A 24,356-nucleotide genomic window follows, 5' to 3' on the forward strand; every position below is an offset into this window, starting at 1 on the left:
CTATTGTACCATCCAGACTGCCGGAAAATACAAAGTCTACTACTACTAGTCGTAATTGTTGTAGTAGTAGAAGAAATAATACAAGAACTTAGGCTAACTGTTAGCTGATATGTTGACGACACACATAAGTTTCTTACAGGTTCAACATTTCGGGTTTTCAGCCCCAAAGTTTTCTCCGAGCAGCAGGATAATATTTTAGAGGCATCTGGCAATTGGGTCTTAGAAATGCTCATATTCGGCCCTATTGTCAGTATATGCTAACCCCGCTTAACAACCGAGTGTGGACTGTTACATCAGGTTCTGCTTCTTTCACCCCATATCAAGGCTGATCCTGCTTTTAGGATTAAGTGAAAAAGCCCCAAAGGTTTTGTGCGACTTTAGGGGCATCATTTCCCTCCAAAATTTCTGTTTGAATGAGCTCGGGGGCAATTGCTTTTGAAGGATCCGGCATATTTCTATTTGACTAATCATATTTGGTGCAGACATGCGAAGATCCAGGAGCAAGACCTCAAGGCTTTATAGGTCACTTGAGATCAGCACTCTGGATTTTATAGGGCAGGACTCCGTCCAGACTGCGATTCATAAAACACATTCAAAGCCAGTGTCTTTTTCCCTGCACCTGAAATACACAACTCATAAAACTGAAGCCATTCACACTTCGGCTATGATTAGAAACACCAATTTTTGTTCATCCTGGCTCACTAAATCTAAGCAAACAAACCCTAACGTGATGATGGAGAATAATTTATTCAGGTTGGTTAGATGTCACGCAATCCAACGACACTACGAAGATTTTGGTGGTGTTTCTAAAAGACTGGGAGATGCACGCTGGCGCAGACCCAAGCCGCCGCTCCATCTGGTTTAAGGCTGAGAACAAATCAAAGTGCTTTCCCCATTCCCCTCCACTGAAGGAAACACAACTACGCATGTTTGGCTTTTTAATCAATTGGCCGCGTTTGACATTTTTACGAAATGGCGTGAAAGTTGAACATTCTTCAGCCGTCTCATTATGAAATGATTTGGATTGACACAGTTAGAAAATGTTCTCAGAGGTCTCGACACAAGACCTTCCTTTGACGCATTCCTCCCAAATGTCTGCTGCAAATAATTTTAATTTTGTAACTGCTTTTCAGGGAGGTTTCTAAAATGACACGCTAAATCATTTATGTCTCGCGTGAGGATCTTTACAGACTTTTAAGTGTATTAATCAGATTAGCACATAAAAATGGTTGTGGCTTGGTGAAGAAATCCCTGCTGGGTTGTTCAAGCATGTGGCGCTTTCATTTTTTTACATATCATATCAGTGTGCTCATTTCAACAGAGGTGGAATTTGGAATTGCACTTACACACACACACACACACACGCATGCACACACATATACTCTTTAAAGCAGACTCACAGGTATGCCATAGAAGCCTGCTGTGCTCGGCATGAAAGGCCTTTTTGGGGGAAATACAAATGAGATGTGTATGGCAGTAATTACGCTGCTTTTTGGCTGGCAAAGTTTGCTCATTTAGAAGATTAATCAGTCATAGATAAATAAACACTTTGCGTGTCACAGTCTTATGTCTGTCCACAGGAAAGAAGGATTTGTTTTTTTCCTCCCCCAGGATTCCCTCAGCAAACAGCTTCATTCACAAAAGTCGCGAGGTCATATACTGTAGCTGGAGGATAAAAGCTCAGGTCAGGAAGTTGAAATGGCACCAAGAAAACCTTTTCAAACAAAGGAGAAGGTGTTCTTTTGTTACCTTCGAAATTTTGAAGTCTCCTCCTTGACTGTATCAAGGTGGGAGAAAAATGGTAATTAATGATACCTGAGGTAATCTTAATAACGCTGCTTATATGTAAATATCAATATCAAAGAAATACTGTTTTTCCATACCGTTGTGCTTTTTAAAAAATGTTTCCTTGCTTGTGTGCGGGCACATTTTTCTCAAAGCTAAAGTGGCGTACCATACCGATTTTTAAAATCTTGGTCGATTTTTCAAATGTGACAGATGACGAAAATTTGTCTCATCATTACTGCTCTGTACTTGAGATGAGCAACACACAATGCCATACAAATAAACATACAGTGGATATACAAAGTCGACACGCCCGTTCAAATGACAGATTTTTGTACTATACAAACATGAGACCACAATAAATAGTTACAAAACTTTACACACCATTATTTTGACCCGTAACGTGTACAAATCAACTGAAAAAAAATTATTTTGAAGGAAAAATAAAAAATGAAAATATGCAATAACCTGGCTGCAAACAAATACTCTATTGGAGCAACTGCTTTTATTACAGCACTGAATATTTTGGGGTAGGTGTGTCTATCAGTGTGGCACTCCTTGATGTGGCAATATTTGCCCCCTCTTCTTTGCGAAAACACTTCGAAAGTGTCAGATTGCGAGAGCATGTCCAGTGCACACCCTTCTTCGGATCACCCCACAGATGTTCGATTAGATTCAGGTCGGGACTCTGGCCGGGCCATTCCAAAACCTTAATCTTCTTCTGGTGAAACCATTCTTTGATTGTTTCAAATATGTGCTTTGGGTCACTGTCATGCTGAAAGATGAAATTCCTCTTCAGCTTCAGCTTTCTAACAGATGCCTAAAGGTTTTTTGGTTGCACTGAAGCTGTTCATAATTTTCTCCACCTTGACAGAGGCCCGAGTTTTAGCTTATGAAAAACAGCCCCAAAGCATGATGCTTCCACCACCATACTTCAGTTTAAGTATGGTGTTATTTTGTTGAATAGCAATGTGGTTACTCCAAACATACCTTTTAAAATTATCTACAAAACATTTTTGCAAAATGTAGTACAGTAGTGGTAATGTACTTCTTACGCCACTACTACTACTTCTTCAATATTGCTGTCTGTGTTGGTAGCCTCCATGACTAGATTTAGATTAGATGGGTTTTCTCCGGGCACTCCGGTTTCCTCCCACATCCCAAAAACATGCGTGGTAGGTTGATTGAAGACTCCGAATTGCCCGTAGGTGTTTATGTGAGTGCGATTGGTTGTTTGTTTATGTGTGCCCTGCGATTGGCTGAATCGGTTCAGGGTGTACCCTGCCTCCTGCCCGAAGATAGCTGGGATAGGCTCCAGCACTCCCGCGAACCTAGTGAGGAGAAGCGGCTCAGGAAATGGATGGCTGGCTGGATGGATAGATTTAGACATTACATCCACGGCGCAGGGACCTACGTGAGAATGTCAAGACTTCCGTCACCATTTTTTCTTGCAAAATGTCCCCATGAAACACAGCAAAAACATATTTCCATGGAAAAAATATGTTCATTGCATTCCTGTGCATGACTGTAGCTTTAACCGAGCAAATAAAACATAAAATCTCGGTTAGTCACAACATTGTTTGCATGCTTTTCAGTGAGTAAGATAAGAAAACTGTATCGAAAACTGAGTCATGAGCACAAATAACTTGCACAAAGGTTCTCTTGGGACTCAGTTGGAATCTGAATTAGTCATTTCCACCCACTGCAGTCTTTAGCCAAGAAAAGGAAATACAATTTAATGTAAAGATGAGGGAAATTTGGCGGCACGGTGGCCGACTGGTTAGAGCGTCAGCCTCACAGTTCTGAGGACCCGCGTTCAACCCCCGGCCCTGCCTGTGTGGAGTTTGCATGTTCTCCCCGTGCCTGCGTGGGTTTTCTCCGGGCACTGCGGTTTCCTCCCACATCCCAAAAACATGCATTAATTGGAGACTCTAAATTGCCCGTAGACATGACTGTGAGTGCGAATGGTTGTTTGTTTCTATGTGCCTTGCGATTGGCTGGCAAACAGTTCAGGGTGTACCCCGCCTCCTGCCCAATGATAGCTGGGATAGGCTCCAGCACGCCTGCGACCCTAGTGAGGAGAAGCGGCTCAGAAAATGGATGGATGGATGGATGGATGTGGGAGATTCCTGTAGTAGAACATCTGGCTGTTCTTGACTGTATGCAATTGTATTTCGCCCTCTTGTGGCGTATCATTAAATGGAATTGTTTTTTTGATTTACAAAGTCAATATACATAATGGCTACGTGTATGACTTTTAGACAGAATTCGGCCTTTAAAAGTTTTAATTGTCACTGTCATAAAGTTGTTGTTTTTTTATTACCCACATATATATATATAATACTTTAATGATAATATAATAATAATATAATCTTTTATTTATTGAGGCTATGGTGCAAAACAAGCATAACAGGCATGTAGAAGCCCATAGTGTAATAACAGCCCATAATGTAATAACAGCCCACCATAACGCATAATAAAGTTGCCTTTTCTTTTAAATATAATAGGAGCAAAACTTAATAACTGGCCTATAACGTAGTAAAAGTCTTGAACCTATACCGTAAGAACTTGTTTATTAATTATTTTTATTACACTAAATATTTTTTTTATCAGGCCAATAATTAATAATAATAATTAATCCATCCATCCATTTTCTGTACCGCTTTGAGAGAGAGAGAGAGAGAGAGAGAGAGAGAGAGAGCGGTGTGTGGGGGGGGGGGGGGGGGTGTGCCTTTCATATGAGTGAATAAATTCCTGCTATCCTTGAAGAACTCAGGGTGAGTTATGTTATGCCAATGACCAGTAGATGGCAGGTCTCTCCACGTGATTGTGCGCGAAGTGTCGTTGGCCAGGCAACTCCACTCAGTTATAATAATAGTTGTCGTTCAGCGATTGTATAAGAACTAAGCTTGTACAAATTAAGGTCCACTGAGCAATAATGATTTAGTATCAGTGAAAACCTCAGTATAGTGTCAAGCCTTTAATTCGTCGCTTATCTTCACCCAGCTGTTATAATACTTTCACAATCGACAATAAAGTTTGCAAAAATTAATCAATTAGAAATTCGAATTAATTACATGTTGAAGTGTGGCTAAAACAACACGCTAACACTTTGCAATTATGCTCAGATTAGAACGTGTCTAACAAATGCAAGTAGATGAAAACCAAACCCACATTTGTTACTTTTATTATGCAGTCAAGACAGCAATGTGATGTTTTATAATGATCATGATGATGATTATTATTAGCAGTAGTAATAGTAGTAGCAGTAGTAGTATTGGCAGCAGTAATAGTATTGTTCAAATATAGCAGGCTTTTTAAATTTAAATATTGTGCTCAGGTCAAAATTTAATCTTGTATAATAATAATAATAATAATAATAATAATAATTTGGTGCTAATACATTGCAGTCCACTCCATAACTATAAGCAAGACAATACAGAACTAACCACTGCCTTGTGTGCATAGTCAATTTCTTCTGTCTAATGTTATATTTTCAACTTGATACCTTTTTAATATGGTGTTACTAGAGCAAGAAAAACGGCACTGACAATAAAAATCTATGATTCAATGAATACTACTACTACTACTACTACTGTTACTACTACTAATAATAATAATAATAGGCGGCATGGTGAATTACTGGCTGGCACATCTGCCTCACAGTTCTGAGGACCGGGGTTCAAATCCCATCCCCGCCTGTGTGGAGTTTGCTGGAGCCTATCCCAGCTATCTTCGGGCGGAAGGCGGGGTACACCCTGAACCGGTCGCCAGCCAATCGCAGGGCACTTAGAAACAAACAACCATCCGCACTCACATTCACACCTACGGGCAATTTAGAGTCTTCAATCAACCTACCACGCATGTTTTGGGGGATGTGGGAGGAAACCGGAGTGCCCGGAGAAAACCCACACAGACGTGGGGAGAACATGCAAACTCTACACAGGCGGGGCCGGGATTTGAATCCCGGTCCACAGAACTGTGAGGCAGATGTGCCGGCCTGTATAATTCCAATTTTCTTAACATGTCCTGAATTGAAATAAAATTAATGCAAATGTTGCCACTTGTGGATGAAATGCAAATTTTCTGATGAAAGTGACCCAGACTCTAGCAACCTATTGAGCACGTCTTCCTCTACAATAGTTTCATTGAAAACAGTCCCTGGAAATTGTCTGCATTTTAAATCCTTCATTCATAGGCAATTAAAGGATTAAGTGGGACCATGAAAATGTATTTTGTAAAAGTCTGAATCCTTGTCTAAACAACCCTCATGAAGACAAATGTGACCCTAAAGCATGAGCGATGGAAACAAATAGCAGTGATAAGCAGAGTGCAAGTGAGTGTACAATGATGGATGGTTGCCCCTTCGGACACACAAGTTGTGCTTGTCTGTTAACAGGTTGCTAACATCGTTACAGACGGCCTGCTTGGCTGCTGAGAAAATTAGCGCTCCAGCAGCAGCGATGCTAAGCACATTTAAGACTCAATCGCAGTCGTGCTAAACCTGGTTGGCTTCGATAATGCAGTTTTTATTGACGGTAAGGGATTAACTCAACTCGTATTGAATGATGTCATTCTGAATGCGCATTAATGCTCATACGGCTATATAGTTAGTACACACCATCTGAGGCAATGACCTACATTTACAACAATCACTCCAATATCTGTTCTAATCATTTGGATTAATTTATTCCTAGTCTATTTTCTTCATTTTGTAGGATTTCTCTTGGCTGCATTGCTTCAAGTATACTGTACGTTTAGATGTACGTTAGATGCTTTTGTCCAATCAGATTTCAGCCTCTATGTGCCGCTATGTCGATGTAATCTGGGCCAGGTCCTTCCGAAACAAATTTCAAATTCGTCCTCACAGCGTCAGCCAGGGTTAGCGGGCACGCCCTCACTAACGTCACCATGTTTCCATCTTGCGATTGGATGTCCTATCTTTTTTTTCTTTTTCTTTAAGACAATAGTTGGGGTCAGGAGTAACAAATATGCAAAAAAAAAAATATTTTAAAAACATTTCTAAAGGATTTACTGTACAGGATTATACTGTACTGTATTTCATGGTGCAGTCTAATGTTAGAGGTGAAAGGCAACAAGGTAACAGGGTTCAAGGTTGTTTGAATTCATCTTTTTATTTATTTTAAACAATCAGATCAATCTGCAGGACACTTTGCTTACTAAAAAAAATATTTTACCTGTAATTTTTTTGTGTATTTATACATTTTATTTCCTAGGGACGCAAATGACGTCCATTTGAACCATACTGTGTTTTTGTATAGTGTTGGTTTGTATAATTGTGACAAGATAGTGCTGGTATTAAGAGGCAGATTAGGTCAGGTAAATCCCTTGAAGGCCCAAGTACCAAATTAACGGCCTCCGCACTGACTCCCATACATGCTAAATGCAAATCCAACATTTTCCAAATCCATTCTTTCTTATTAAAGTAAAAAATTTAACTCTTTATCTTATCATGACATAAAACTCATAATATTAGCACAACGCTCGTGCTAACGCACTAGGTGAGCTGTGGGGGCAGGTTAGAGACCATGCAAACTTCACACAGGTGGGACTGGGGATTGAACCTCGGTCCTCAGACTGTGAGCCTGACGCTCTAACCAGTCTGTCACCGTGCCGCCAAGTTACAATTATGTTGGCAACATTACGCAAATTTCCATGAAACTTTTGACAGGTGGCACATGGGCATGTTTTGATTCGAATGCAGATAGAGAATTTTATTTTCTCCTTTTGACGTTTTTCTCAGAAGATTTCATATTGCGCCTGGAGCAGCGGTGTTAGCCATCCACTTGCTTGTTTTTGTCCTCGCGCGCATTGCTAATTTTAGAATCTGATGTTCGCCTCAACATGGTCAGACAAACAAATAATATGGCACTCTCCTTTTCTCCCCCACTTTAAAAAGTTCAACAGTGACAGAGGTCTTCCCTCCCAAGGGTTCTATTCTCGTTAAAGCTGAGGAGTTAGTTACAGTATTTCATAATGTTGCTTTAAATAATGTCTTTTTTTGATTGTCTGAAAGTATTCCTACCTAACACATGCATTGCTTTGGTGATGTGTATTGATTGTAGCTTTGCCAGCTTTCACAAATGAATAAATCAGCGTTGCCGGGTGGAGGTGAACTCTCATTAAAGCTGTGTCTTGGCGCGTCACTGCAGGCATCCTCACTTTGTTGTTGTTTTCAGCATCACCACTTTTCATAGTGGATTTTCTTTTTAATGCCACAGTGGGGAGAGCGCAAAGCCTCGATGCCGTATGGTCGATGAATATTTGATGGCCCTTAATGGACCCCTCGCCCTCGTGCCGCCGCTCTGTTTTTCCCACCCTGCGCAGCACAGTGCCACGGTTTGGCATCCATTTTTGGTGCTTCCCCTGGTGAATTCACTTGCCAGTCTGTGCTGTGCAGCTCAACAGCTGCACAGATTTCATCATAGCAGTTGGCGGCCTAGCTACAAAGTTGACGGACAACTGGTAGTGATGTGGAAGTCCATGGTAGAACACAACGCACCCAGGCCGCCACAAGCCACACATAGCACGAGGCCGGTTATTTCGCCCTGTCGATGAACTTGTCATTGCCAAGGCCACTTGGTCAGCCGCCATCTATAACACAGAGGGACTGCGTCATCTTATAAGTCATCCGCATACATCTGGACACATATATTTATGTGCACTGAGTATGAAACATTGTCCACACCAATCCGGGCTGAGGAGATTAAGATCTTCAGTGAGAAGAGATATGACCCAACCGGTCTTTCCAATTCAGAAAGTGACAGTGAGACAAAGCAACTACGCATTTGCTTGGTGACCTCATCCTCTACACAACACGCTCCGTAATTATGACAGACGGTCACCTCCGACTCATGTTTCACTGTTGTCTTGCCGGTGTAACGGAATTACTCTGTATTTGGGAGCAGTATCAGTCTGAGATGAAGGGTGTGAGGAAGAGGAACTTGCTCGGCCTTGCGCTGGAATGTGACATATCTGTGGTTGCGTGTGCGTGTGTGTGTGTTTGCGTGATGTGCACCTGTTTTATACTGTCCCTGCATGTTTAAGCCTGTTTATTATGCACAATCACAGCTGCCCCTCACATCACACTGCTATTTATGAGCTGCCCAACAAGTGTGGCGCACAGAAGGACAAAAGAGTCAACAAATTGCACTTTCTCTCTCGAATAAATGAATAGAATAGAATAGAATAGGCTTTATTGTCATTGTAGTGCACAAGAAAATTGCAACGCTGCTCCTTTGGTATGATAGCCAAAAAAGTATGTGCGCATGTGAAAATAATGAAATGATGTGCCAGGAGCAGTAGAGGCAATTCGAATAAAATAGATACAAGTAAAAATATTGTTGATTAAAATGGAATACAATAAGGTGAGAAGGTACAGATCAGCGCAAAGTTGCGCTCTTGTAAACAATTTGATACTCTTGATGAGCAATATTGAGATATATTCCACAAACATGTTCGTTTGTTACATAATCTTGAGTAAAATCTTTTGTCTCTAACAAGTGAACATAATCCATGTTATGTTGAAACTGAATAGCAAAGAAAGAAAGAAAGAAGAAAAACGTGGTCGGATTTCTCTCATTAATTTTAATCACTTCTCTTTTACAAGGTCGCGAGTGGCACCCAATACCAAACAGTGCCACGCCTCCTCGAACCTCCAGCACGCAACAAATACGAAACATGGCCAGAAGAACACTGTCACTGTCTGACATGAAAGGTCGCCACGAATGTATTCTAGAGTTACACTCAAGGTCACCTTGGCAAGAGGAATATGATTTCAGATCATTGGCCGATCATCTGTCACATCAAATGCACAATTATTTACACTTGCACTCGTGACATCCAATACAAGAGATCAATGAACGATTCAGCTTTTACAAAGAGATGCCTCAGTTTTAGTGAGGGTACTGTCGGAAACATTCATTTAACCATAAATTATTCAAAAATACATTTTCTTGTTTCTGTAATGCTTAATATGTAAGTATGTATGTATGTAAGTATGTAAAGATATATATACAACGGCATTTGGGTTTCAAATCAAAAGATGAATATGAGACAAAGGTTCCGAATTCCAGCTTTCATTTCGTGGTATTTACATCTAGATGTGTTAAACAACTCAGGACAGTGCTCCTTTTCAACTGATTAAAAGTATTGGAACCGACGTTATTAAATGAACTTAAAATGAATAACATCTAATATTTGGTGGCATAACCCTTACTTGCAATAACCCCATCAAGCTTGCGATCCATTGACTTCAGCAGACTGTTGCATTCTTCATTTGAAATACTTTTTCAGGCCTTTACTGCAGCCTCTTTCAATTCTTGTTTGTTTCTGGGGTTTTCTCCCTTCAGACTCCTCTTCAGGAGGTAAACTGCGTGCTCTATTAGGTTAAGGTCCAGTGATTGACTAGGTCAGTCTAAGACCTTCCACTTTTCCCCCCTGATGAAGTCCTTTGTTGTGTTGGCAGTGTGTTTTGGGTCATTGTCTTGTTGCATGATGAAGCTTCTCCTGATTAGTTTGGATGCATTTGTTCTGTAAATTGCCAGACAAAATGCTTTTGTAATCTTCAGAATTCATTCTGCTGCTATCATCATGAGTTACATCATCAATAAAGAATAGTGAGCCCAATTCAGAAGCAGCCATGCATTACCTCCACCATGCTTCACAGATGAGCTTGTGTGTTTTGAATCATAAGCTTTCTCCATACTTTGGCCTTTCCATCACTTTGGTCGAGGTTAATCTTGGTCTCATCAGTTCCAAACCATTTGTAGCTCGTCTCTCTACTTCTTTGCAAAATTCAATCTGGCCTTCCGATTCTTTTTGCTGATGATTGGTTCGCATCTTGTGGTATGGCCTGTATATTTCTTCTCTCAAAGTCTTCTTCACACAGTGGTTTGTGATACCTTCACCCTTGCCCTGTGAAGGCTGGCAAACCATTTTGCCTGGCAATTTACAGAAAAAGGCATCCAAACTAATCGGGAGAAGCTTCATCATGCAACAAGACAAAATAATATATATAGTATATATACACGCAGTATTTTGCTGTATATACAACTCCCTTTTATTTTTAAATTGTTGTATCATTGTTATAATTAGGGGACTATAAACAGGAGTGGATGAACGGTATTCAAAGTATTCTTTTTTTATGCATCTTTTGGTTTTTTTCATGTGACATCGCTAGTGACTTGGCATGCATGAATCATTTTGAACATATGTGGATAAAAAAACAAACCAAAAAATGTAACAATTATTTTTGTTAAAGTACACATGACTGGAAATTGGCTACATCATGGAAACATACTGAGTTGGGGGCAGCGGAGGGGGCAGGTGAGCTTTCAGTGATCAACCAGTGCAACTCCATGTTGGTGGGACCACACTGAGGTGTGAAGGGCTCAGTTGGGGTCCGGCAGGACTGAAGATCACAAACTCTGAATCCCCTTCACAATAGAGGTGTGAACTAGCACAAGAGTGTGAAGACATTGGGAATAAAAGCAGAGGAATGTGAATGTGCAGGTGATGGTGGGGTGATGACGGTTCATTGGGAGGAGGTCAGGACATCTTGGGGGTAGCTTATGACCTTTTATTTAGCTAATGACAGAGGTCACGAGGTGAACAGTGCTTCACATATACATGAAAATGTTGACTTCAGCTTTGGGATTTAGGTGCTAAAAACAGGCCTCCCAAACTTCACCACAAATGTTAATGTTGTCACACACTGTCGACCACATCCAATACACTGCATCTCATCATCGCCTCTTGGTCATTACGAGGAATAAATTTAAAAAAAGGCATGCTCTCACTGCTGTAGACACTTACAGATCCACTTATGTCCCAAAGTGATGATTTCATCACATGGGTAGACTTTCCTATATGCGGCAGACAGAATTGTTCAGGATATTTTGACTGAAATGATAGACTCTGTGTGACGCAAGACTTTTTTACTTCCTTTATTAGCGGCAGCAGTCTGTGGTTAGCCGTCGCCTCAGAAAAAAATGGGCTCCTTTTCAAACTGTTCCTTTGATTGGTGTAATATTGTCATGGAAGTGCCACTTTCTGCCAGGCAGCAGACAGCATGACGTCATTCTCTTTGTGTTGGTGACTGTCAGTAATTTGTCTGAAGAGCTGCCAGCAGCTTGATTTGTCTGTCTGCCCGGTGTCTGCCAGGAATCCCTGCCTGGCACTGCGCCCAAGGACAAAATTTGTCATCCAAGGTTGAATGCAACTATGTCACCTAAAATTGAATGTGTACTTGGGTTATCTTTGTCTGATATTTGTTTGATGATCTTAAACATAAACGGGGAAACCATGCAAAAAAGGAAAAAATTTGAGAAGGGGCCAAACACTTTCACTTCACTGTACATAGATAGATACTTCATATTCGTGAGTCAAATTCAATTGTCGCAGCGGCAACAATGTGCAATGTTCACACGTGCAGTACACTTGTAACATATCAACAAAGTAAAAAGAATTCAAAGAGCAGCATGGATCAAAGAATAAATTAACAGAAAGTGTCTCAATAATTTTGGCCAGCTAGTGTCTGGTGGTCACATGACTCAAGGCATACTTGGAGAAGTTAACATGTGCAATTCTTTGGTCTCTTTCCATGTGCACACTGTTGCAATGGAAGCCTTCTTCGTCTGAGACTTTGCTCACATGATAGTCTTGTTTACAGTCGTCTGATGTTTGCTTGCAGCCGCAGGGTTTATCGTAAACACGAGACACGGCAGCTGTCCCCTTTCTGGAGGCAATTGATACACTTTCCTGGCCGTCACCACTTTTCAAATCAGTAGTGCAGGTTTGAAACCCCATTTATTCATTAGTGTCAACATCTGCTCGTGCTGTTGTTGGGCTGTAATGATTGAAAGCACTCCCTCACCCGTCCTTGCTTCTCAAAGGATAACCTAAACAGCCATCCTGCGTGACCTCAAATGCTTCCCTTTGTTGAGGACAATAGCGTGATCATTCCTCTGTTGCAGGTGGCCAGGAGCCTCCTGCTGAGCCAGGGAGAATTCCAGAGTCAGCACATTAGCCTGTGAAAAGGAGCAGATTAGGCAACTGGGGATGGCTGCAGGGAAAGAATCCCTACAGAGACCCCCCAGTGGTTACTTTCCAACAGTAAATACTTATAATGAACTAATATCAATTTAAATGCTTTAAAATGGTCACAAATAATTCATTAATGCGTTAATGCCCGAGAAGAAGAGAAGAAGAATCATCATCTTTATTTGTCATGAACACATGCACATAAAAGTTGTCCTCTGAATTTTACCCACAGCCTACACACACTGCAGCAGGGGGCAACTTAAGCAGAGAGAAGATAAGATGAGTGAGGATACGCTGTACGGAAAATGGGTGGATGGATCGGTTCCCCGTACTGGTTTTTTCATTTGTGAAATGCAAGAGACGTTTTTTAATTTCAGTAAATGTTTTATTATTTCCCTTTTTTTGTTATTCTTTACTGTTACTGTCATCTTATTTGTTAATAATTCAATATATTATATACATATATATTACACAAAATAGCCATATCCTTAATGTCAAATGATAGAATTTCAACATCCTTGGAGATGACCAGGTCTAAAGGCTTCTTTATACTCACGCGGACGGCGACCGCCCTGACGTCACTGCGGCTATCCCGCACGCAGTTTGCCTTTATACTCGAGCGCAACCCACGCGCGCTGTTTTGAAAGTGTGCTGCAGTTCTCCTCATAGTCGGGGGCGTCTCCTGTTGCTTACTACGCCTTTTTCCATGAATACTAACAGAAACTCTTTTCAGAGATTTTTTTTGGGGGGGGGTTCTTTTTCAAATGGCCCTTCCTTGCCACTCAAGATGTCTTTACCATTAATGCCACTGGAGAGAGTCTCAATACACTAGAGGGATCTGTGAGCTGAAATGCCAGGATGAGGCAGTCATTTTGCATTCACACAATAGCAGACAGCAATACAAATGGTGTTGTTTCTGACATATTAATGAATATGTATGAATTTGTGAAAGTGTCAGAAGTATTGCATGTCTTTACCATTATTCCAATTGTATAAAGCCAAGGTTTAATGGGTAGTTAGGATCATTTATGAACTTGCGCCCGCAGAGTTTTAAAGGCAACACGTGTAAATTGTGCAAGTCAGGATTTTTATGAAGGTTTTTATGGCTTTACCAGAGGCACTTTTGTCTTTACCGTTATGCAAGAATTCTATTTCAATGGATCGCCGCCATTTGCGCCGTCTTTAAGGATTGCCTTTACTATGAATGCCTAAAATTTTAAATCATCAATAACTAACTCAGCATGGGAGACATTTACCCATATAAAACCAAGGCTCTGCAATTGACTGGCGCCCATTCCAAGGTGTACTCCACCTCTCCCCCAAAGTCTGCAGGGATAGGCTTCAGCTCACGTTGTGTTTGTCTACCCAATGTTGTTGTGAGCCACAGAAACATTGACAATACTGTAAAGTGTCAATTAACCCATAAATGAAAAGTTGTGTGAGCAACAAAACTGAGTTAAAAACAACAACCAAAGTAAAAAACCTAATATCTCTGTCTTGTTAGATGGAAATAAACAAACATTACCTCGTCTGTGTTCACAGCAGTCGAGGTAGAGGGGGCTTCAGAGGCTTGAGGTGGGAGTCGAGTAAAAACCTCCCAACACATTTGTTTGGTAGGAGAAATCAATAAATCTTTCATCCTATGAACTTCCTGGGAAAGAATGACCCAGAAACAGTCTTTCTGCTACTTCAGTGATTATGTTGAGTTTCTTCACAGCAGGACTCAAACAGCCAGCAGTAGCCTATGGGCGAGTGAAAGGGCAGAAAGACAAAGAAATGTTTTTTTCTCTTTACGCACTTGCCATATGGGACTGTCTGCATTAAATATGAATGTTAATCCATATGCTGAATCTTTTCCCATGAATATTTAACATTCTAGCTGTGCAGATATGTGAGCTTTACATAGTCGCATAACCCTGCATCACCTCTTTTTCTCTCGTGCCGCAATCAATAAATGATAGCGCTTGACAATCCAAAGCCTGCCAGGATGAAACCAAATCAAACACCTTTCACTGACCACCTGAATCCGAACATGAAAGAGCAACGCAACTCTAGGATGGAAATATTGATCAAGCACCATGGCGCGGCGTGTTAAGTTCAAGTGCGAGTGAGCGCTTCGTGCATGGATCCGTGTGCTGCTCATACTGTGGTGAGACAGACGCCGGGGTTATGTGGAGGTAGGGGTTACAGGTTCAACCTCCTCGCAGCTGTGGAGTGAAGTCTGAAACTTTCACAGAGATTACATTCATCTTTTGTTGCCACATTTTCCCCACTTCAGCACTGCCTACATGTAACAATAGAAGTTGGTTTACACATTTTTAAAAGGACTTGTTTAATGCCCCGAGGATGTTATTTGTGCATGGATTTCGTTTGATTTTCATTATCCAAATGCTCTCCCACATGAAAGGGGACCCTTCCCCTCTATTAATAATTGACATTTTAAGACTTTCCCTCTCCTCTTGCCACGCGTGCGCTTTGATGCGAGCACTGTTCTTTTATCAGCGTTGTGCCATGCATTGATCGCCTCGCAGATATGCGCAATCAAAGAGATTCCTCGTGGGGGAGTCAACACATGGTCACATCACACTCCTGGAATGTGCTGGGACTCCTTGTTTGGCTCATCCTGTCTGAGAAGCACTTTCTCTGGGTTAAATATTCACACACAATAACAAAGCTCTCAAAATGACATCATTTTGAAGAGGAAGGGAGGGAATTGGGGGTAATTAAAAGTTGTTTAAAACCGAAAACTATGCCATTAAAAGTGGCATTTCTTTACATTGCGACAATGACTACAATGTAACCCAAATTTGTATGTAAGTAAGAAGGCTTGCACTCTATCTCTAACCTACGCTAACGCTGTCGTAAAGTCATAATTACAGTAAATATTTGTGTGAAATATAATTCCATCCATCCATTTTCTGTACTGCTTATCCTCACTAGGGTCGCGGACGTGCTGGAGCCTATCCCAGCTATCTTCTGGCGAAAGGCGGGATACACCCTGAACTGGTCGGCAGCCAATTGGAGGCCACACGTAAACAAACAATCAGTCGGACGCGCATACACACATATGAGCAATTTAGAGTCTTCAATCAACCTATCACAGATGTTTTTGGGATGTGGGAGGAAACCAGAGTACCCGGAGAAAACCCCCGCAGGCACAGGGAGAACATGCAAACTCCACACAGGCGGGGCCGGGATTTGAACCCCGGTCCCCAGAACTGTGAGCCAGATGTGCTAACCAGTCGTCCCACCGTGCTGCCTGAAACATACTTCCAAGTCATAAATATTAAACAATCCAATGAAAAACAGTAAGTAAATAAGTTAGTAAGTATGGTGGTGACTGAGTGTGCCTTCTGAGTGTGCCGCGTGATAAAGTAGTTTTATGCTGCTGCACAAACTAGTTTATTGTGTGCCGTTTGTAGCCTCTAAACCTCTTTTGTCTGGACTTTTGTAAACCGAAGCACTCGCTGTATGTAAACAATACAAGTACTATGTTGCTTTACTGTTTTCCGTTATCTGGACCCCAAAAAGTGTCAGTCTATGAAGTGGCATTTGGACTGTAGTGTTGCTCTGTTTTTTTTTTGTTTCATTACAAGCATTGAGGATTCATAATTTGATCGTTTTATACAATATTTATGGCCGATAAGTGTTTTCCATGCAAATATTTACTGGAATTTGGACGCATTACTCTAGGTTAGTGATAGACTACAGCCAGTGCTGGTTCTATAGGGACCAGGGGGGGCCAGTGGCCCCCAGCGCTGGGCTTGGCCCGCCCAGTGTCCCCCACCCTCACCCCCCTTGTAGAAGTAGTAGTAGTAGTAGTAGTAGTAGTAGTAGTTGTTGTAGTAGTAGTAGTTGGCAGTTGTGAACTACAATAGACTACTTTGTTATGTGCACGACCACATACAGCACTGGAGAGATTTTTTCATTGGTTTGAGGTTTCAGCCAAATATGGTACTATTGATTATAATTTTTTTTTTAAAAAGGCTATGTAAAATGTCAGTAGACTTAGATAGTGGTTTATACTAGAACAGCATCAATCCCTGCGTAACATGCCATAGTGTCTCGTAAACAGTGAAGCAGTGCTTAACGCCATAGCTACACTACATGCCTTATAAATCCAGGAGATTTACATAATGATGTAAATATATTTAGAACTGTTCATGCCTCCCACGTAAATGCTTTTCATACATTTACGCCTCATGCAAATTTGAAGGCAGAGCATCGATTGCTATTCGACGCTGAGATCAATCGCCGAAAGCACTTACAACAAAGCACAGCGCGGTCATAATGAGCACCTCCTATTAAATGAACACATAATGGCCACGTATGAAACAATGCAGTCCATTTTCAGTGGTGAACACTTAGACACCATTAGCAGTAATGTGAAATCTGGTCATCTTTCCATCATCAATATCAGATAAGTGGGCCATGGCGTGTGTGGCGAGAGCCCGGCCTGCTACGATTCTCCCAGTCTGACGCCGCCGCCGTTGTTAACGTCCAGTTTTATTGACAGCACTTTTTGTTTTCCGTGGATTAGCTAATCTGACTTCATGCCTGTCCACGAGGGGGTTCACGTAACGCCGACTCGAGGTCACTCCGCCCATGTGACCCCTCCAGGCAATGGACGTGCTCCCACTCACACAGGTCCTATACTCATGACATATACTTTGAGGCATTCCCAGGTCCTCATGGCCAGAGTGTAAATTTTTAATGAAATATACATTAAGGAGCATTCACGGACTGATACGTGATGTTTTCCCTGCAGCTAATATTTCAGGCGCCTGAATATCACATCAAGACTGAATGATTGATTTTCTATCAGGCTGCTTTCTTAAATGAATAATTCAGTGTTATAGCTAGAGTCCAACGTATGCTTGTGACACCTTCAGCATATTCCATTACACTCCTTTCACCATAACATTCTGCTTGATGTTAAACGTTAGCACCGCAAATCGTGGAATTGGACACAGACAAGACAAGATGATTTTCTTTATGATATAATTCTAAAGATCAGCTGGTTGTGTGAGTGCGGCGTTGACTCGTGAGGAGTTTGCAGGTCGACTTTCTTTCCTGGCCTCCTGTCTGCGCAGAGAAATGAGAGACGATAGCGTCTGAGGTCACACACTGATTACTTGTCCCCACATGGGGTCAAATGACTCTTAAATGCTTTGTTTACACTTCTTCGACCACGTCCAGCCTCTGACCCAAGTAAATTGAACCATTAAGGTTGCATAAAGCTCATTAGACACAGTGTGTTTGCTGCTTATAAATCTGATGTTACACAGCCGTCAAGGTGAAACTGACAATAAAGACGCAAATGCCATTAATGATTATACATGCCCGTATTTGCCATTTCATTAGGTACAACTGCACAGTCTCATGAGGACTAATACAAGATCTAGATCAAAGGTTGCTTTGCAAAGACAGTAACAGGTACAATGTGCATGATATAGTGGTTTGTGTCCACTGTCCAGTGGTGTGGAACCGCACTGCATTATACTGAGGTGAGTTTAATGTTATAGTGACCTAATATGAATGAATGTAAAAAACAACATTTAAAAAAGCAATCATTTTCAATGGCTGGCATTTTTTGTACAGCATTATTTGGCCGCTGAATGTAATATGTTGTAATGTCTGTTTTTTAACTTACTGTAGTTAATTAGGAAGACTATTTCATTAGTGCATTCAGTTGTAGGCTATTCTTTTTTTTTTTTTTTTTTTTTTTAGGTTTGCTCAGTGGAGTAGAACATAAATTATCCAAATCCATCAAATAAATGATGTCATTGAAAAGAATAACTTGTTTATTCATGTTCTGAAAAAACAAGGACGTGTTTTGTTTTGTTTTTTTAATAGCTTGTGAATCTTACAGGAGCGTCTCCCCTTTCAGCTGGCTAATTCCTAGAAGTGGACTAACAAGCGCTGGATAATTATCTGTACCAGTGTTAAGTAGAAATTGGGCAGAATGGCTGTTAAAAGGATTGCAAATCAGTCCAACACTATCCTGCCAATTAGATTAAACGATCATGTGGATTAAAACCTCTGTTTTTTTTTTTATCTGTTTGTATCCTTATTTTATTCATGGTTATACTTTGCCTTACATTGTGAAACATTTCAAGTAGGCTCACTAATTACCGTAGGGTGCTCCTACTATTATGCTAATATGAATTAAGAGCTCTAAGATATTAAGAACACATTTGAGTCCAACCCAAAATTAATTTCTTGTGCAAATAAAAACTGAACATTATAATACTCATCCTCAGTTATTGCCTGCAAGCATTTGTGTTTATAATAAGCTGCATCAGTTACACAAGTAACTTGAGGGCTATAACGCTTGTAATACATAACAGGATAGCATTATCTCTAAACATACTCCCAAGTAGCATTATGTTATTATAGGCATGATATTGAGTAATCTGACTGGCAGTTTGGAAATTTACCATGAAATCTTTAAAGTTAAATGTCACAGAGCTACTACAGTACGATTCACGATTGGACACATTCTGCTGGTGGCGGCTAGGAAGTCACACAACATTGCAAACTACCAACATGCATCACATCACAAGAGACATCAGCATTTTGATACTATACAGTAAGGCCTTAGTTCAAGGATTAACTTTGTATATACTATGTTTTTCCCTTTTACTCCAAAAGTATGTTTTAAGAATAATTGAAGCAAAGAAGAGTGTTCATCAGTTTTGCGAAGTAAGCAGAGACTCAGGAACTGCTTTGAACTAAAAGCAGATTAGGCTGCTTGCAACATGCAAATGAAAGTTTTCAATTTTTAGTAGCACTGCGTGAACGGGGATCCTTGTTACAGTGCTGTCGTGTGTGCATGGAGCTTTTCAAAAATGGGAAGACTCCTATTTTACACATTCAAAACTGACATTCAAAGCAGAAAGACTCCAACTCAGAGGTCGACCAGCATCCCGGAACAGATTGTGTTTGACCGTAGAGGCTTTACTGTACTTGCACAAAAGTATTATTTTAGAACTAATTATTGTTTTTGGACTGAGAAAAATACAGTAATAGCTTTCTGAGAATCCATTGAGGGACATTGTTGCTTTTCGGATGGTTTTGCGTTCAGCATTTTGCTTGCAAAAAAACATTGCTGTGAATGCTTTTCTCGCAGCACTCACACTAGACGTATTGGGCACTCGTGCAAAGTTGACAACCTGACACTGTTTACTTGCTGTCAAACTGACTGAGCTTCGGGACACTTGAAGAGCATGAGTCACTATATTCAGTTTCACCTGCATGACAATAACAAAGGCAGGTGGTGGCCTGAGTTAAATTTGAAATCCAGCATCAGACGAGTTACACCTGAGGCAGGTGACGTCATGATGACCCCAAGCTGATGACCCTGGAGCAAACCAAGCAGTTTTTGTAAGGAGAAAGGATTAGCACTTGTTTGCTTTTTCCCTGCCCTTTGACCCTGAAACAACTGAAAAGAAAATATCTTGCATGAAGGCTCCTCTTGCTGAGAAAGCACGGAATTGAGGTGCTACCTCTCTTCAAAGGCGGTTGAGTCACTTGGAAAACACAGCCTGAGACGCCTCTCACACGGCCATTGATGCAGGCTCCTTATACTGTATGTTGTTACCACGTGTCTCTAAGAGTGTCTTCATAATGATTTTCTCCATCTTTTGTCCTATTAGGTGAGGCTTTCTCAACTTCCTGGATAACACAAAGTGATTAAATATGAATGCTAAGTGTTTGGCGGCTGCAGCCCAAAGCTGAAACCAGATCCATTGTGGGCCACAGGCAGCATAATTAGTAGCTGATGATAGACGTTATTAATGGAACTCACAAGCCTCTAAGTTGGACCTCCAATACCGCGACAGCCTTTGAACCTTTCAGTTAATTAAGGTGCAAATAAATAGATCTTGGTACAGCTGCTGGTTCTAATCGTAATCAGCTTTATTTGAGTTGTTTAAGTGATTAAATATTAAGCTACTTGTAACTTTTATTGGCTCTTCTGTGTAGTCTAACCTCTGGCTATATAATGTTGAAAGCATGATGAAAATCCTGCAGAAAACCGTATCACCATTTCAAAGCCTGCAAGGGCCAGTGTGACGCCTTCAATGGCAGCGAAAGCCCTTTGTGTGCACGGCGAAGGTTTGGAGGGCTCTTTGGATTGTCATAACCCCGGTGTGAGATTGACGCATTTATGACGAGAGCTTTTCCAAGTTTTTATCCTTTGCTTCTTTGCCGCAAGGCTTTGGACACCGCTGTGCTTCCACACTTCAGAGGGAGAGGCAGAGTCATGTCCACAGCTGTGAGGACATGCCCACTTTGAGGCTGTTGGGCTTTAATGTGCCGAGCAGATTAAACAGCCAGGCTTTGTTAAGTGGTCAGCTCCCACGCAGTTATCCAATCACACCGACTGTTAATGCAAGTCTCTGCATGTTGCTGCGCAATTATTTGCGTTGTTGATCAACCTCATGGCCCAAAAAAGAGTGAGCAAAGTCGCTCGACACCCAACCAAGGCTCAATAAATTTCTCCGGCCGACGAGGAGCCGACGGGGAAACTACGGGGAGAATCCCAGAAAAAGGAGTCTGGGTTTTTAATTGATTCTTCTCACTTAACATGAAAGCATCACCTGCGGTCTGTGAATGGCTAAACTAAAATGTATCGAAGTGCGGATATAAAATACACAGCATCATGCAGGGCTCTGCAACGTGATGGCAGCCTGCAGAGACGATCAAATGGTTGACCCCTAATCCAGGATCAGTGGATGCAGAGTAGTTAAAAGTACTTCAACAGTTACGTTTTTTTCTTCTTCAAATCCGACAAAGGATGACCTCCATGACTTGCAATTAATAGATGAGTAGAATAATAATGTGGAATTTACAGATTGTCCAACATGATTAGGGGCCATTGGCACATGTTCAACTAAAACTGGGTTGTTTTGACTGTTCATTTGTACAGCAGTTTGGAGAGTAGCACTGCAAACATTTAAAATTGACATTTGAAAGTCAAGGCACATACAGTAAATATAAAAAGTCTACACACCTCTGTTCAAAAGCCAGGTTTTTGTGATGTAACGAATTAGATCAAGATTAATCATTTCAAAACTTTTTACACTATTAACGTGACCTATCCCCTGTAAAATCAATTGATTTAAAAAAAAAAAACTTTCTGAGAGGGGACGTAAAAGCAAACAACTGAGAATGTGGTTGCACAAGTGTGCACACCCTCTTATAGCTGGGAATGTGGCTGTGTTCAGAATTAACCAATCACATTGAAACTCATGTTAAATGGGAGTCAGCACACACCTGCCACCATTGAAAGTGCCTCGTATTGACCCCAAATAAAGTTCAGATGTTTTTGTATGCTTTTCCTGACATTTTTGTAGTTGCATCTTACAGCACAACAGAGCCATGGTCCTCCAAGAGCTTCCACAGCATCAGAGGCATCTCATTGTTCAAAGGCATTCAGGAGAAGGTTTCCAACAGAATTTCCAAAGCAATAAATACACAATGGAACGCAGTGAAGTTGGGAAAACATGGCACAACAGTGACATTACCAAGAACTGAACGTCCATCCAAACTTCATGAAAAGACGAAAGGAAAACTGGACACGCAGGTTGCCAAGTGGTCCACAGAAGCACAAGAAAGAGCAACAGGAATTTCTGGCAAGTCCCTGGAGAGTTCTAGTTCTGGTTCATTTCACTTCTATTGGCTGTTTGGTTAATGTGACAACAATCGATCGTCTTCTTCATGTCTGGGCTATGGGGTAGGCGTACAAATACAAAAAAAACCTACAATTGAAATCTCTCGAGCACATGTAGGAAAATAAGTTTAAATGGTGGCAGGTGTGTGCTGACTCCCATATAACATGTTAATTCTGAACACAGGCACATCCCCATTTATACGAGGGTGTGCACACTTCTGCAACCACTTTATCTCAGTTGTTAATTTTTCCATCCCCTCCTGAACAGATGTTTTTTTTTTTTTTCAATTGAGTTGTACAAGTTATAGGTCACAGTAATGGTGGAAAGCGTTTTGAACTTATTTAGCTTGGTCAAATTTTTGTACAGTATATCACAAAAACCTGGCATTTGAACAAGGGTGTTTAGACTTTTTATATCAACTGTATTTTGTATGAGAAAAGATTCATGCGACACGGCCAAAGCAAAATGTCACAAAAGTGGATGCCCAGGTCACTTATGTACCTTAGGCCATCTCATGGAAGCACATTTAGTTGCTCTGCCTGTCACTATATGTTGCTGGCATATGTAGATGAACAAAGACACATTATTTGTAAATGACTAATCGTTTTTGTACCAATTAAGTGAAATTGGCTAATTTCTCACAAACCTGATGATATCTCACGGCACATTAATGTGCCAAAGCACACTGGTTAAGAATCACACTTGGACATGCACATGCAAGATGTCACGTTCATAACAACAATGGTGCAACACGGCTCTGTTGATGTGCGTGCGTCGCTCAAGATAACGAGCAAAGGACGTCAACTTCAGAAAACTTGCTGGGCACAAATGGGTAAACTTAAAAGTGATATGGAACGACGCAATCAAGTTCCCACTCTTTTATTTTGTTATTTCTTGTATGTTATTAAACCCAAAAAAGGCTAACTTGAGAGGGGGTCATTTGGCCATATACGGACGTATGGTGACCAAGCACACACACATAAGTGGCTGCCTAGTCTTCTCAGTTACAAGCCGCAGATCAGGTGGCATAACTAGGCCGTGCTCCTCAACTTCACAATTTGTAAAAGAGGCAAAAAGACCTCGGCCCCTCTACTCCCCACTACTATATTATTCGTACTATCTTCACCTGAAAAGACATACGAGGGGAGGGCATCCTATTCTTTAAGCTCCAATTAGCAACCACTCCAGACTGTTGCTAAATACAAGTAATAAACACAGTATGTTACACACGAGCATTGCATGTCAAAGTCTTGAAGTTGCAGCAGTTAATAGGCTTAAAACAACAGATCACTTTGATGACACAATAACAAACATAATCCCATAAGAGGTTTAACATTTATGCTTACTGTATATGGATCTTCGAGTCAGTGTGTGCAAACATTGAAACAAAGATTAAGATGTGGTCGCCTCCTTTGTTGCTAATCTGACTTTGCTCATCCTGATCATGTAATATTATTGACTATGAAGAAAAATAAATACAAAGAAATAGATTACTGTAGTGTTGTTTTGTTTTGCTCATAATGTCAAGAGGAACGTTAGGAAATGCAGAGGCGCAAACCCCCTTGTTGTTATTAGGTCACTGCTCCGGCGCGGTCTCTGCCATTGGGTCAGTGTGCCACACACGTCTCATCTTAACAGGCCAGCAGTCAGGATGCGGTTGCCATGGCTGCCATGGAGCTTGTCCAGTACGAGCAAATGAAATCCCCTCTTTCCAGTTTCCAGGCAGGATCCTCGTTTTGTTTGAATGGGAAACTGTACACGTGTATGACGCGTGTGCCCGTATAGAGATTGAGATATCATAAGGGAGAATAGGCTTTTGAGGTTACAGGG

The 24,356-nt window shown here is 41.1% G+C and overlaps 1 long non-coding RNA gene across 1 annotated transcript in view; it reads left to right on the forward strand.

Annotated features, from left to right (window-relative positions):
* Positions 1-24,356, forward strand: part of LOC133488309 (uncharacterized) — a 61,651-nt gene that overhangs the window by 35,602 nt on the left and 1,693 nt on the right. The gene's annotated exons all lie outside the window — the stretch shown is intronic.

The sequence above is a fragment of the Phyllopteryx taeniolatus genome, chromosome 13 (assembly GCF_024500385.1).
Source record: "Phyllopteryx taeniolatus isolate TA_2022b chromosome 13, UOR_Ptae_1.2, whole genome shotgun sequence".
Taxonomy (NCBI): Eukaryota; Metazoa; Chordata; class Actinopteri; order Syngnathiformes; family Syngnathidae; genus Phyllopteryx; species Phyllopteryx taeniolatus.